At 43.5% G+C, this 15,002-nt stretch overlaps 1 non-coding gene and 1 pseudogene across 1 annotated transcript; both read left to right on the top strand.

The window, feature by feature from the left end:
- The first annotated feature begins 2,847 nt into the window (after positions 1 to 2,847).
- LOC142690598 (U2 spliceosomal RNA) lies at positions 2,848 to 3,035 on the top strand. Its single transcript, XR_012859339.1, has one exon. It is a non-coding gene; the product is annotated as a U2 spliceosomal RNA (small nuclear RNA).
- A 6,656-nt stretch (positions 3,036 to 9,691) lies between these two features.
- Positions 9,692 to 9,913, top strand: LOC142690585 (U2 spliceosomal RNA; annotated as a pseudogene).
- The last annotated feature ends 5,089 nt before the right edge of the window (positions 9,914 to 15,002 follow it).

Raw genomic sequence — 15,002 nt, 5'->3', positions numbered from 1 at the left:
GTAACATACGATGTAGCTCAAGAATTGATTTTATTTTTTCTTCTCAGCAAATTTTACCTGTCCACTGTGAACTTTTAACAAACATGTTCTCTGACCATAAAGGCCTTTTATTTGTTCTAAATTTTGACTCTGGTTTTAGAAGAGGCTCCAGTTCATGGAAGATGAATGTAGCACTTTTAAAGGATGAAAAAATAATTGCAGATTTTATTAGGTTTTATAATAGGTGTAAGCGAAAGAGAGACCCTACAGAATCCATGACGTTATGGTGGGATAAGATGAAGAAGAAGATCAAAAATTTTTTCATAAGGTATGGAATTCAAAGAGCAAAAGAAAAAAGAGCGGTCTATGAAAAATTAAATATTCAATTGCAAACTCTTTACAAAATAAGGTCTGTGGGGGTAGAAGTGACTGAGGAGATAATACAGGTTAAAAAAGAAGCCCAAATGTTTCTGGAAGATAAAGGAAAAGAGATAATTTTTAAAGCAAAAATACAACACATGGAAGAAAACGAGAAATGCTCCAGATACTTTTTTAAAAAAAGTATACAAAAGAAGATTCATATAGATAAAATGGAAGGAGAAACCGATATTGACAACATTTTAAAAAAAACTCATATTTATTATAAAAATCTTTTTAGCGAAAAAAATGTGGATACTAATTTTATGGAGAACGTTTTAAAAGAAGTTTCATGTGTTTTAGATTTTAATGCCCAATCTGCTTTATTACAGCCCATCACCGAGAAAGAGATGCTGGATACTATAAATAGTTTTAAGTTGGGCAAGGTTCCAGGAGCTGATGGGGTACCAATCGAATTTTACAGAACTTTTTATGAGGTTTTAAAGGATGATTTTTTATCTCTCCTTTTAGAAGTTTTTAGCTCAAAGATTTTACCAGAATCCTGGAAAATGGGTGATGTATCATTACTGCACAAAAAAGGTAATAAAGAAGAGATCAAGAACTGGAGGCCGATAACTTTATTAAATTGCGACTACAAGGTAATGGCCAAGATCTGTGCAAACAGACTCAAAACTGTGATTGAGAAACTTATTCACCCCAATCAAGTCTGTGGAATTCCAGGAAGAAGTATATGGGAAAATCTTAACCTCATAAAAGATCTGATAAATGATGCAAACAGCAGGAAAAGCAACTTGGCAATTTTAATGGTAGATTTTGAAAAAGCATTTGACAGGGTCTCACACCAGTTTTTATTCAATGTTTTAGGAAAGATGGGCGTACCAGAAAATTTTATAAATTCTTTAAAAGCATTTTATAGGGACTGTCAAAGTAGAATTTTAATTAATGGTTTTAAGTCCCAGGCTGTTCCCCTCAGGTCCGGTGTGAAACAAGGTTGTCCCCTATCACCTCTACTTTTTATCTGTGCCCTTGAACCCCTTTTATGCATGATTAGGAGAGATAATGACATTTGTGGGGTAGCTCTCCCGGGTAGCAAGGGTACTGAAGCCAAGGTTGTAAGTTATATGGATGATGTTGCAATAACCTGTAAGGATAATATATCATTAAAAAAGACCTTAAAACAAATCCATTATTTCTGCTGTGCATCAGGTTTTAAAGTAAATTTTAATAAATGTGAGATTTTAAAGATTGGTGCAATAGATATGCAAGACATTGAGATTCCAATTGTAGAGAAAGTGAAGATTTTAGGTATTTATTTTAATGAATACAATAATGTAACGGAGAACTGGGAGGGGATCATGCAAAAAGTAAACCAGAAGTTATGTATATGGAGAATGAGAGATCTGACTATGGAGGGCAAAGTGCTTATTATTAAAATGGTGATCCTGCCTTTGATTTTATACTTGAGCTTAGTCTTCCCCCCTCCCACCCGTATTTTATGCAAATTGCAAAAAGCATGTTTCACTTTCTTTTGGAATTCAAAAATGGAAAAATTAAAAAGAGAAATCGTTTTTAAACCCAAAGATAAAGGAGGAAAAGATTTTACTGATTTTAGAGTTTTCTTATACACTAAGTTCTTTTCATTATGTTTTAAGAATTTTTTTAAAGAAAACTACTGGTCATTCTTCTTGAGATATAATTTGGGAAATTTCATGAGGCGTTTTGGGTGGTTTCAAACTGATCTTAAACATCCCTACAGTTTCAACATGCCAGATATTTATGAGATTTTAGAGAAAATTGTTATCCTTTTTAATCTCACTAAGGTAAAAACAGATGTCTTAATGAATGGCAAAGTTTTAACAAAATTTATTTCAAAATCCACTGAGGTTTGTTTTATTGGGAATTTTAATGAGATACAATGTAAGAATATATGGAAAATGCTGAATTCTTTTTATCTTTTTAATTCCCAGAAAGACCTAGCCTGGAGCTGCGTCCACAGTTGCCTGCCATGCCGTTCCTTCCAACACAGAAGGCATTTGTCATCTACAGCCAATTGCCCAAGAGAGGGATGCCACAACGAGGAAACTGTTTTTCATCTATTATGGACTTGCGATTTTGCGAAGGACGTTTGGAAGAAGATTTTACCGCTACTAAAAACAATCACGGCAATAAAGACTTTGAACTATTACGTCATATTATATGGACAAATAGACTGTGTTTCCTTTCCAGACAGATGGACGGCATGGAGGATCATAAACTGTGTGAAGGCAGCTCTTTGGAAGGCACGGAACATTTTACTTTTTAAAAAGGATATTTTATCGGTGGATAATGTAATTGGGATGATTTTAAGTGAAATGTTTTTATATCTTTTACTTGATAAACAAAAGGACGCTTCTGCATATGTAAAATGGCATTTTAATGATTGGAATTCTATATTGTAAATGTCTTGCACCTGTATGTAAAATCTTTTGAAATTTGAATAAACGGTTTTGTATCCTTGTGGTACAGCCAAAACAAAAAAAAAAAAATCTGTTCTTATCAGTTTAATATCTGATACGTCCCCTATCTGGGGACCATATATTAAATGGATTTTTAGAACAGGGAGATGGAAATAGAGCTTGCTCTGTCCACTCCACGCATTGACCTGGTATTGCAGTATTTCCAGGACCGGTGCACCCTTCCCTTATGTGTTGACTAAAATCAGATTCCAAAAGTGCTATTTGTGTTTGCTATTGTTTTTGTCTTTCTGATGGGATCTCCCCTTTTAATCCCATTATTTCAACACCTGTTGGACAATGCATTTGTACAGTCATGTGTGATAATGAGCTCATTTATTAAATGCAATTAATTAATACATTGCCACCTCTTGTTGTGTGTGTGTGTGTGTGTGTGTGTGTGTGTGTGTGTGTGTGTGTGTGTGTGTGTGTGTGTGTGTGTGTGTGTGTGTGTGTGTGTGTCTTCTGTGTTTCCGGCATTTCACATTGGAACAGCTCATTCACCTTCCTTGTCTTCTCTCCGCCCTCCCTTTTAGGTAAGTTAAAGAGCTGCACCTGAGCCAGCCACTGATTGATGCAGCACCACAGTCAAATAGTGGAGTGGAGTGGAGTAGGGGAACAGCAAACAGCCATTAAAGCAGCCAGCCGCCTACCCGCCACAATGGACCTACCTGTGTACACTAGATGGATGTGATGGAATGTACTGTCGTCCCTACATTTCAAGAAGAAGTAAGAATTGCAGTTGCAACAAACCCTTGCTTGCCTACAAAGAGAGCAGCAATTTGGATTTGTTACTTTGTTACCTGGAAGAATAACAAACTGTGCAAGGATGGAGGTTGTAGGAGCAAGGAGAAGTTGTCTGTAAAGTTGGTGGATGCTTATTTTCCATTTTGCAGTCCCTTGTCTCCCTCTTGTGGCCTCCTGGAGGCAAATAAATGTGCAAAAAAAAGACAGCCTGGCGGCCGGCTGTTGCAGTGTTGCCCTCTCAGGCAACACTGAGTGACTGACTGAGCCGCACCGTCTTATATAAAGTTCAGACGGAACTTTGCACGTGTCATAGTGGAGCCCTCAGGATTCCAGAGCCAGCTTTCTGACATCATAATGGGGCCTGCCTCAGAGATAGATAAAAGCCTGGGCCCAGGCAGTGTTGGTCAGTGCTGCTCAGCAGGCAGCACCGGACTGGACTGGATTAAAGCTGATACAAGGTGTGAAGGAACAAGGGGTGGCTGTGGGCATGCACTGGCTGCCGCTGCCAGTGTTTATCTGCATGGCAGCAGGGCATTTGGGCGTTGCCAGGAAGGCGTTTTTATGTAGATTCCTCCTCTTTCAGCACTGCATTGTGGTGCAAGCAAAAGAAGCAAATCCTGTCTGGCTTCCTCTCCGGCCTTTATTCACCTCCCTCCCGCTTAGTAGCTGTAAATGTGTGTGAGCCTGCAGGGCCCCATGGAATTGCCTAGGAGTAGGCTGAATCAATCGCTGCAAGGGGTGAACAGCAGTATGGGACAGGCTCGGGCAAGGCAAGGGCCGCTCGGGTTATCGCTTCTCGGCCTTTTGGCTAAGACCAAGTGTATTTATACAGGAGGTTTTTAGTCAGAAGGTGCTCAGGTACCCTCTCTCTCGGCCTCGGGGGATCGTCCAGGTTCGCCTGGACTTCACCCCCGTGCTGCTATTTGGGAGAGAGGCTTAGTCCTGAGCAACGAGTTGCGATCCCCCCCCAGCCCTTTGGTGTGTCTCCTTGAACCCAAAGGGCGCAGCGCAAGCTGTGCGGTACCGACCTGGCCACGCAAATGGCAGGCGGACCTGATGCGGTGCCGGTATACGCCCGGTTGCGGAATACTGCAAGATTTATCTTGGCAGAGGGTGGAGGCGGTCCTCGTGGTCTCAAGTTCCTTGTCCACGATATTTTGGAAAAGCGGTTGGCGGTCCACAAGAACGAGATTTTGGCGATCCAGGACTACCCAAGGCGTGGAGTGTACGACGTGACTTTTATGGGAGAAGGAATCCTCCGTGATGCCATGGGAAAAGCTGAGAGGCAACAAGGTGAACTCATGGCCTTGGGAGTCCAGGTAATTGAACACGCTTTTGAAGTAACCAAACTCGTAGTGATTAAAATGTATTCCCCATACGTGAAAGATCAGGAAGTGGCGGCGTTTCTTGCTGCATACTTTAAGAACGTTAAGCTGCTGGGGAGAGTTATGAACGAGTGCGGTGTGTGGACCGTCAAATGGAAATTTATTGTTACGCTAATAAAGGACCCCTCCACCCAAGAAACGAAGCTACCACCTGCTCGTTTTAAACTTGGGAATGTGAATGGCGACCTCTATTTCTCAGGAATGCCAAACTTCTGCAGGGCCTGCGGTACCTATGGACATACCAGTTTTAACTGCGATGTCACCTGCAGGAACTGTGGAAGTAAACAACACACAATGAGAGAATGTACAGAAGAAAAAAAATGCAATTTTTGTCAAAAAACTGGTCATCTTTATTATGCTTGTCCACATAGGTACCGAGGCGAAGAAGATGAGCAACCCGAGGTGCCCCCACGTGCTCCACCAGCAGAGCAGTCCCGTCCTCAAGGAGGAGAACAAGCTGTTGCGGCGAAAGAGCAGAGAGGTACCTGGGCTTCAAGAGTACGGCTAGCCGAAGCCAAAACAGGTGCCTCTCAGCCAGCGACCTCAGGGGATAAAAATGAGCCCAGCGCCAAGGAAAAACGGCAGGCCAAGAGGAAGGCAGAAAAGGAGCAGGCCATCGATGAACCTGTGGCATCCCAGACGGCTGGTTGCTCAGGCGGTGCCGGGCCTGCTCCTAATCCTGGGTCTCTAGAGACCGACTCGGAAGGAGAAGACTGGGTACAGGTGGGTCCCCGTAAAAAGGGGAAGCAAGAACGTGCCAGTAGGAGGGAGACAGGGGAGGAGCAGATGGATACGTCCGTGCGGAAAGATGTGGCTCCTCCTGGGACCCCCTCCTCGCCTGCACTGGTGAGGAGGACGGGCACTGCTCCCTCCGTATTATCGGACACCCCGCCATGCGCACAACCTCCCCCTCTAGACCGGCCTTCACGGGCCCAGGGGGGAGAGGCGGGGCCCTTGGGGGACCCACCAGACATGGACCCAGTCGGTCAACCGAGAGAGACCCAGGTGAGGCTGTGCGAGTCTGGGCTCCCCGTGTACGAGGTGAGTGTTGCTGGCTCAGCTCTCAGCGACAGTAGTTCTTCTCCTGCCTCGTCCCTCTTTTCAGTTGAGTCGGATGAGGGCGGGGCCATGAGTTCAAGTGAGGTTTCGGGTATTGCTGGTGGAGGAGCAATCTGATTTTAAGTACGCCTATTATTTATTATTTTAAAATCAGAATTTTGCTTTAACTCTCCACGATGTCTGAGCTCATGGGAATCTCCCTCAACGTGAGGGGCGCCAAGTCAAAAGTGAGAAGGGTTGCTCTCTTCAATTTTTTATCTTGCCTGGCAGCCTCTGTATTTTTCCTGCAGGAGTGCGGCATTCCCCATACAATGAGATATGAAAATTACAAAAAGGATTGGAAGTATGGTCCATCCGTCTGGTCTGGATCCAACGAGTCCAGATCAGCAGGGGTCGCCATTCTTTTTAAGGGAAACGTTTTAATTGATTTTATTCAAGAAATCTTACCAGGACGTATTTTAATGGTTAAAGCTTTTATTGATGGTGTAAAGTGGCAGTTTTTAAATTTTTACGGATCACCAGAAAAGAACGAAAGAGCGAGGATGCTGGAGATTTTACCGCTTTTTATCAACACATCTGAGCCTTTTATCCTCGCAGGTGATTTTAATTGTATCCTGAGAGGAGAACGCCGGCTTACCAACAGTACGAGTAGGAACTATGACAAGACCTCTGGACTGCTCAAGGATATCGTGACTGATTTTAAATTAAAAGACATATACAAAGAATGTAACAGGAGCAGTCCAGAGGAAGCCGGCGTTACCTGGAGCAACGCCACCTGTAGCTCCAGGATTGATTTTATCTTTTGTTCTGAAAATTTACTGCCTTTTAATTGTGAAGTTTTAACCAATGTGTTTTCAGATCACAGGCTTTTATCTTTTAAAGTAAAGCATGATCTTAATAATATTGTATGTAAAAAGTCCTGGAAGATGAATGTTTCCCTTTTAGACGATCCACAGGTTTTAGCAGATTTTATTGAATTTTACCAAGAAAGCAGGCGGGTAAGAGACACACGTACTCCCATCAGTGCATGGTGGGAGAAAATGAAAAAGAAAATAAAAGATTTTTTTATTAAGAAAAGCGTGGCGAAAGCCAAAGAGAAATACGCTTTTTTTTAAAATTCTCAATACCCGTCTGCAGACCCTGTACAAAATGCAAGATCATGACATAGACGTTAAAGATGACATCACCAATTTGAAAAAGGAGATAGCCCAGTGCCTGGAGCAGAAAGGTAAAGAGATTATATTCCGTTCAAAAATACAACATGTGGAGGAGAACGAGACCTGCTCCAGGTACTTTTTTAAGAAAATAAATAACAAAAAGGCAATTATCAAAAATATAGAAGGGGTGTCAGATGTACAGGGTCTTTTAAGTAAAGTTCATGAGTTTTACACTGACCTTTTTAATGTTAAGACTGTGGATCATAATTTTATGCGTGACTCACTGAAGGAGATTACTACTGTTTTAGACCCTGTCTCCCAGAATTTTTTATTACAGGAGCTGACGGAGCAGGAGGTTTTAGAAACTGTTAAGAGTTTTAAAACAGGGAAAGTTCCCGGACCGGACGGTATACCCAGTGAGTTTTATGTAAAATTTTATGACATTTTAAAAGAGGATCTTTTTAACCTTTTTTCTGATGTTTTTAATTCCAAGATGCTGCCTAAGTCCTGGCGGAAGGGTGAGGTCTCCCTGCTGTATAAGACGGGTGACATCGCAGTTTTAAAGAATTGGAGACCAATAACCCTTCTAAATAGCGACTATAAAATTATGGCTAAAATATGTGCAAATAGATTAAAAGCCATAATACCCCACATTATACACTCTGACCAGGTGTGTGGGGTGCCAGGCCGCAGCATCTGGGATAATTTAAACCTAATAAAAGACGTGATTGAGGACACGAGGTCTAGAAAAGTTAAATTAGCCATTTTATCTATAGACTTTGAGAAGGCGTTCGACCGTGTCTCTCATTTTTATCTTTTTAAGGTTTTAGAACGTATGGGTATACCTGAAGGATTTTTATTATCTATTAAAGCCTTTTACAGAGAATGCACCAGCAAAATTTTAGTGAATGGTTTTAAGACACAGGACGTATTTTTAAACTCTGGGGTGAAGCAGGGGTGTCCCTTGTCCCCACTGCTTTTTATATGTGCATTGGAGCCTCTGTTATGCGCAATTCGCCGCGATAAGTGTATCCGTGGAGTCCCCCTGCCCGGGGGAGGCGGCGTAGAGGCCAAAGCAGTGGGGTACATGGATGATGTGGCGGTTTTATGTAGGGACGCCCTGTCGCTTCAGAGAACCCTTAGGCAAATCGAGTTTTATTGCTGTGCTTCCGGTTTTAAAGTAAACTTCAGCAAGAGTCATATTTTAAACATAGGAAGCATGGCTCTTAGAGATATACCGGTTCCTGTGTCTGATAATATTAAAATTTTAGGTGTCTCCTTCAGTGGGTACGACAATGGTTTTATCAGTTGGGACATGGTGGCGCAGAAGGTAAATCAAAAAATATGCATGTGGAACATGAGGAAGCTTACCATGGAGGGAAAAATTTTAATAATTAAAATGATAATTTTACCTTTGCTTTTATACTTAAGCATGGTTTTCCCTCCTCCCACGGTTTTATTAAGAAAAATTACTAAAGCTTGTTTTACCTTCTTTTGGAGTTCCAGAATGGAGAAACTTAAACGTGAGACGGTAATGAAAATCAAACCAAAGGGTGGCAAAGACTTTCCAGATTTTAATAGGTTTCTTTTAATCAAGTACTTTTGTTTCTGTCTTAATTCTCTTTTTAAACAACATCATTGGTCTTATTTTCTACGTTTTAATACTGGGTTTTTTATGCGAAGGATGGGGTGGTTTGAAATTGTTTTAACCTCACCTTATGCTTTTAATCTACCAGCAAATTACGTGATTTTAGAGAAAATAGTGGCCTTGTTTAATTTTAAAGGGAAAAATTTTAATGACATGATAAACAGTAAGAAACTTATAAAAGACATAAGAGGAAATGAAGTCGTCACTAATATTGAAAATTTTAATAATGAACGCTGTGCTTTTATCTTCAAAATGGTTAATGTGTTTTATCTTTTTAATACACAGATGGACCTGGCCTGGAGCTGCGTTCATCAATGTCTTCCATGCCGGGCATTCCAATTCAGGAGAGGATTCGCGAGGTCTGCCAGCTGTCCGAGGGAAGGCTGCCAGGCTGAGGAGACCGTGCGTCATATTTTTTGGACTTGCGATTTTACTAAACATATTTGGATAAAGATATTCCCTCTAATGAAGAAGATGGCAGACCTAAAGGACTTGACTTACGAAATGATTTTATATGGACTCTTTGGATGCCCAACCGCGAACCAAAAGACTATTGCATGGAAGACGATGAACTGCGTAAAAGAAGCTCTGTGGAAGGCCAGGAACATCCTGATTTTTAAGCACGATGTTTTATCTGTTGACGATGTTTTAGGTCTTTGTTTTAGCGAGATGTACATTTATTATTTATTAGATAAAAAAAGAAATGCCACCCTTTCAAATAAATGGTTTGTAAAAGAATGGAACTCCAATATATAAGAATTTGCCACCATGTCCCCTTTTTATGTGTTTTTATGTAAATTGATTTTATTACTGTAATTCATTGTAAAAAGCTGTAATTCATTGTAAATATTTTTTGAATTTTAAGTAATAAATCATTGACACCCCCGCGAGGGGGTAGCCAACTTAAAAAAAAAATCTGTTCTTATCAGTTTAATATCTGATACGTCCCCTATCTGGGGACCATATATTAAATGGATTTTTAGAACAGGGAGATGGAAATAGAGCTTGCTCTGTCCACTCCACGCATTGACCTGGTATTGCAGTATTTCCAGGACCGGTGCACCCTTCCCTTATGTGTTGACTAAAATCAGATTCCAAAAGTGCTATTTGTGTTTGCTATTGTTTTTGTCTTTCTGATGGGATCTCCCCTTTTAATCCCATTATTTCAACACCTGTTGGACAATGCATTTGTACAGTCATGTGTGATAATGAGCTCATTTATTAAATGCAATTAATTAATACATTGCCACCTCTTGTTGTGTGTGTGTGTGTGTGTGTGTGTGTGTGTGTGTGTGTGTGTGTGTGTGTGTGTGTGTGTGTGTGTGTGTGTGTCTTCTGTGTTTCCGGCATTTCACATTGGAACAGCTCATTCACCTTCCTTGTCTTCTCTCCGCCCTCCCTTTTAGGTAAGTTAAAGAGCTGCACCTGAGCCAGCCACTGATTGATGCAGCACCACAGTCAAATAGTGGAGTGGAGTGGAGTAGGGGAACAGCAAACAGCCATTAAAGCAGCCAGCCGCCTACCCGCCACAATGGACCTACCTGTGTACACTAGATGGATGTGATGGAATGTACTGTCGTCCCTACATTTCAAGAAGAAGTAAGAATTGCAGTTGCAACAAACCCTTGCTTGCCTACAAAGAGAGCAGCAATTTGGATTTGTTACTTTGTTACCTGGAAGAATAACAAACTGTGCAAGGATGGAGGTTGTAGGAGCAAGGAGAAGTTGTCTGTAAAGTTGGTGGATGCTTATTTTCCATTTTGCAGTCCCTTGTCTCCCTCTTGTGGCCTCCTGGAGGCAAATAAATGTGCAAAAAAAAGACAGCCTGGCGGCCGGCTGTTGCAGTGTTGCCCTCTCAGGCAACACTGAGTGACTGACTGAGCCGCACCGTCTTATATAAAGTTCAGACGGAACTTTGCACGTGTCATAGTGGAGCCCTCAGGATTCCAGAGCCAGCTTTCTGACATCATAATGGGGCCTGCCTCAGAGATAGATAAAAGCCTGGGCCCAGGCAGTGTTGGTCAGTGCTGCTCAGCAGGCAGCACCGGACTGGACTGGATTAAAGCTGATACAAGGTGTGAAGGAACAAGGGGTGGCTGTGGGCATGCACTGGCTGCCGCTGCCAGTGTTTATCTGCATGGCAGCAGGGCATTTGGGCGTTGCCAGGAAGGCGTTTTTATGTAGATTCCTCCTCTTTCAGCACTGCATTGTGGTGCAAGCAAAAGAAGCAAATCCTGTCTGGCTTCCTCTCCGGCCTTTATTCACCTCCCTCCCGCTTAGTAGCTGTAAATGTGTGTGAGCCTGCAGGGCCCCATGGAATTGCCTAGGAGTAGGCTGAATCAATCGCTGCAAGGGGTGAACAGCAGTATGGGACAGGCTCGGGCAAGGCAAGGGCCGCTCGGGTTATCGCTTCTCGGCCTTTTGGCAAGATCAGGTGTAGTATTTCTGCATCTGGTTTTGTTGGGAGGTGTCCGGGGTACCCTGCTCCTTGGCCTTGGGGGATCGTCTCTTTTCACAGAGAGACTTCACCCCCTTGCTGCTATTTGGGGAGTGGGCTTAGCCCCCGGACAACGAGTTGCGATCGCGCCTTACCCAAGAGGTCAACCGGCCTTGAGGCGTTTTTCTAAGAGCGTTCCGAGGGCGTTTATCGGGCTTCGTAGGTGTCTGGGGTACCCTAATCCTTGGCCTTGGGGGAGGGTTCCACTTAATTGTGGAATCTGAGCCCTTGCTGCTATAAGGGACAGGCTTAGCCCCCAGGCACTGAAAATGCCATTTACATTTGGATTTGCATCCGGGGACACCCGGTTGCGCCAGTCCGTCCGCATCGAGGTGGAAGAAGGCCATCGCCAGCGGAAGAACCTTCGCTTCATTGTGGAGGTGATTCTGCTGGACTTCCTGGGGCTCAAGCGGGCGGACATCCTGTGTCTCAATGACCAGGAAAGCCGCGGTCGGTACACCATATCCTTTACGGCCGCGGCATGTTGCGACAACATGCACAAAAGATTGTCTGATGCGGACCAGAGTGAGGAGCGGCTAAATGGACTGAACTTTTTATTCCTCTACGGGGAGGAAGAAGTCCCGCTCGTGATGTGCATGTTCAGTCCATTTGTCTCAGAGTGTGACATTGAAACCTTCCTCAGTCGTTACTGCAGGGAGGTCCGCTTCTCACATAAAATCTTGAACACCCAGAGCTTCTGGAATGGCAAAAGAAAATATTGGGTGAAGTTCCGCCAGGATCCCAATGGCATTGGAGGCTTACATCACCCACCCCAGAACTTTGCCATTGGGAAGAATCGAGGATTCCTATTTTACCCCCAGATGCCAATAGCCTGCCGGAACTGCTTGAGATATGGCCACACCAGAGAACATTGTGACCGGCCCCATGTGGTGCAGTGTAACAGGTGTGGCCAGGTTGGACACGTAGCGGCAAAATGCAGTTCCGAGGTGTTGTGCAATCTGTGCGGCATGACTGGGCATGCTTTTAAAGATTGCCCCCGCAGAGCGAAATCTGGGCCACCCAGACCAGGGCCAGAGCGGCAGTTTGCAACATGTGCAGACGCCGCTGGTAATGCCCCAAAACGAGCATTGACGACTGAGGGGTCCAGGCCAAAGTCCTTCACAGCTCCATCGGGGGGCCCACCGATGTCAGCCTCGAGGGACGGCCATAGGGATTCCACCGGGTCCAGGCAGAGCAGGAGGAATTCTGACTCTGCTGGACATAAGTTGACCGGCACCTCTGCAAACAGGTCCTCTGCTCCGCCTGCAGTGGACCCTGTTGAGGCAGTGGTTAGCGACAGGCGTCGTGGCTCCGTAGGTTCTGCAGTAGGACCTGACGCCTGTCCCAAGAGTGTGGGCATGGAGCGGAGACACTCTGTGTCAGACGAGGGCTCCATTAAGAAAACCCTAAAATATGTTGGATTGGAGCCTCGTTTTGACCATTTCCGGTCAACGGGGGGGTCGGAGCAAAGTTCCTCCACTGCGGTTGTGGAGGGGCTTGCGATGAAGGCTCCCCGTAAGCAGGCAAAGGTTGCCAAGAGTGATGGGACCTCACAGGCCCCTGTGCAGCTGCCCAGGAAGGACATCAGCGATATCTTCAGCCAGGGGCCAGAGATGGGTGAGAGCGACTTCGAGGAGATGGATAGGAGCCATTCTGCAAAGAGACAGCGAGAGGAAGAGGAGTCCGGAGTTCGGAGGAAAGCTGCCTATCGGAGTTCGGATGAGAGCAGTGTGGGGGTTGGAGCCGCCCACGTATCTGGCTCTGACCCTACCAACATCCAAGATTTATTGACCCCTCAAAAAGGGGGTCCAGACTCGCAGCTGATCTCCGAGTACGACTCTTCTGGTTCGGACCCTGACCTCAACTAAGACTATGTTGGTTCCTATCAAAGTCGCCTCACTAAATGTGAGGTCCCTAAAGAGCCCTGTCCGCAGGACTGCTTTATTTTCATTTTTAGAGACTGTGGACTTTGACCTTTGCCTGCTTCAAGAATGTGGAATCCCTAATGACTTGGAATATCAAGATTTAAAGATGGACTGGAAACTAGGCCCCTCAGTCTGGTCTGGTGGAAATGACTGTCGCTCTGCGGGGGTTGGATTGCTCTGCCGAGGTCGTTTTATCTCCATCCAAACAGTGACTGAAATCATGCCCGGCAGAGCTATTTTAATACATTTGCTTTTTAATGGAATTTTAATTCGTGTTTTAAACGTTTATGCCCCTCCTACCAAACAGGAGAGGGCAGAACTATTAGAGATTTTACCATTGTTTTGTGTTGGGTCTACCCCCCTGCTGGTGGGTGGTGATTTTAACTGTGTGCGAGATGGAGAACACCGGCAGGGTGGGGATTTTAATCGAAAAATTGACCGTACTTCTTACCTGCTCAAGAATTTTATTGGTGATTTTAAATTGAAAGATTGCTGGAGGGAACTCTTGCCTGCGGACCCAGGCCCCACCTGGTCCAATGGAAGAGTGAGCTCCAGAATTGATTTTATTTTCACTTCTAATAGTTTTATTCCCAAAAAATGTTTGCTTTTAACAAATATTTTATCTGATCACAAGCTCCTTTCAGTGCACCTGGAGCTAGAGGGAGAGCAAAAAGCTTGTAGGGGTCCCTGGAGACTAAACACCACACTCCTGGAGGACCCCATCATTAAAGAGGAGTTTGTGCGGACCTACCAGTGTTGGCAGTCCCATAGAGCGCCCAGTCAGCCTATGCTACACTGGTGGGAGGGCATTAAACCCAAAATCAGAGCTTTTTTTATTCGAGCAGGTAAGAAGAAAGCAAAAGAGAAAAAACAATGGTTTTATGTTCTTAATAAACGTTTACATGTACTTTTTAAATTGAAGGAGATTGGTATGGATGTTGATGATGATATCTTAAATCTTAAAGCTGAAATAAAATATGCCATAGAAGAGAAAGGGAAACAAATAATTTTTAATTCACATGTAAAGCACCTCGAGGATGGCGAGAAGTGTTCCCGGTTCTTCTTCAAAAAGGTAATGGATAAACGAGATGTCATTTTAAACCTTGAAGGAGAAACCACTATGGTCGGCATTTTAAATTCTGCTTTTAATTTCTACCAATCTCTTTTTAACAAGAAAAATATTGATCCTTCCTTTTTAGAACATGTTCTTAATTCCCTTGATGCCAAGCTAGATATTTTAGACCAGGAAGTTTTATCCCGTAATATTACCTTGGAGGAACTTTTATTTGCTTTTAAAAGTTTTTCTAATGGGAAAGCTCCTGGGGAAGATGGTCTGCCCATCGAATTTTATCATGCTTTTTGGGAAATTTTAAAGAATGACATGTTTTTATTGTATAAGGAAGTTTTTATTACTGAAGAGCTGCCCCCTTCCTGGAGGAGGGGGATTGTGTCCTTAATTTTTAAAAAAGGTGAGAGGGACCAGTTAAAAAACTGGCGCCCTATTACTCTTTTAAACGTTGATTGTAAAATTTTAGCTAAACTAATAACAATCCGTTTTAAACCTTTTATTCATAAATTAATCCATCCAAACCAGGTATGTGGGGTACCTGGGAGGTCAATTACTGAGTCCCTGAATATTTTACGTGACATCATTTGGTATTTTAAAGAAAGGGGTCAAAGCCTTGCTATTTTATCCTTAGATTTCGAGAAGGCTTTTGACCGGGTCTCCCATGAA

The sequence above is a fragment of the Rhinoderma darwinii genome (assembly GCF_050947455.1).
Source record: "Rhinoderma darwinii isolate aRhiDar2 chromosome 5 unlocalized genomic scaffold, aRhiDar2.hap1 SUPER_5_unloc_34, whole genome shotgun sequence".
Lineage (NCBI taxonomy): Eukaryota > Metazoa > Chordata > Amphibia > Anura > Rhinodermatidae > Rhinoderma > Rhinoderma darwinii.
The sequence above is the reverse complement of the archived record's forward strand: the minus strand, read 5'-3'. Positions and strand labels throughout refer to the sequence as shown.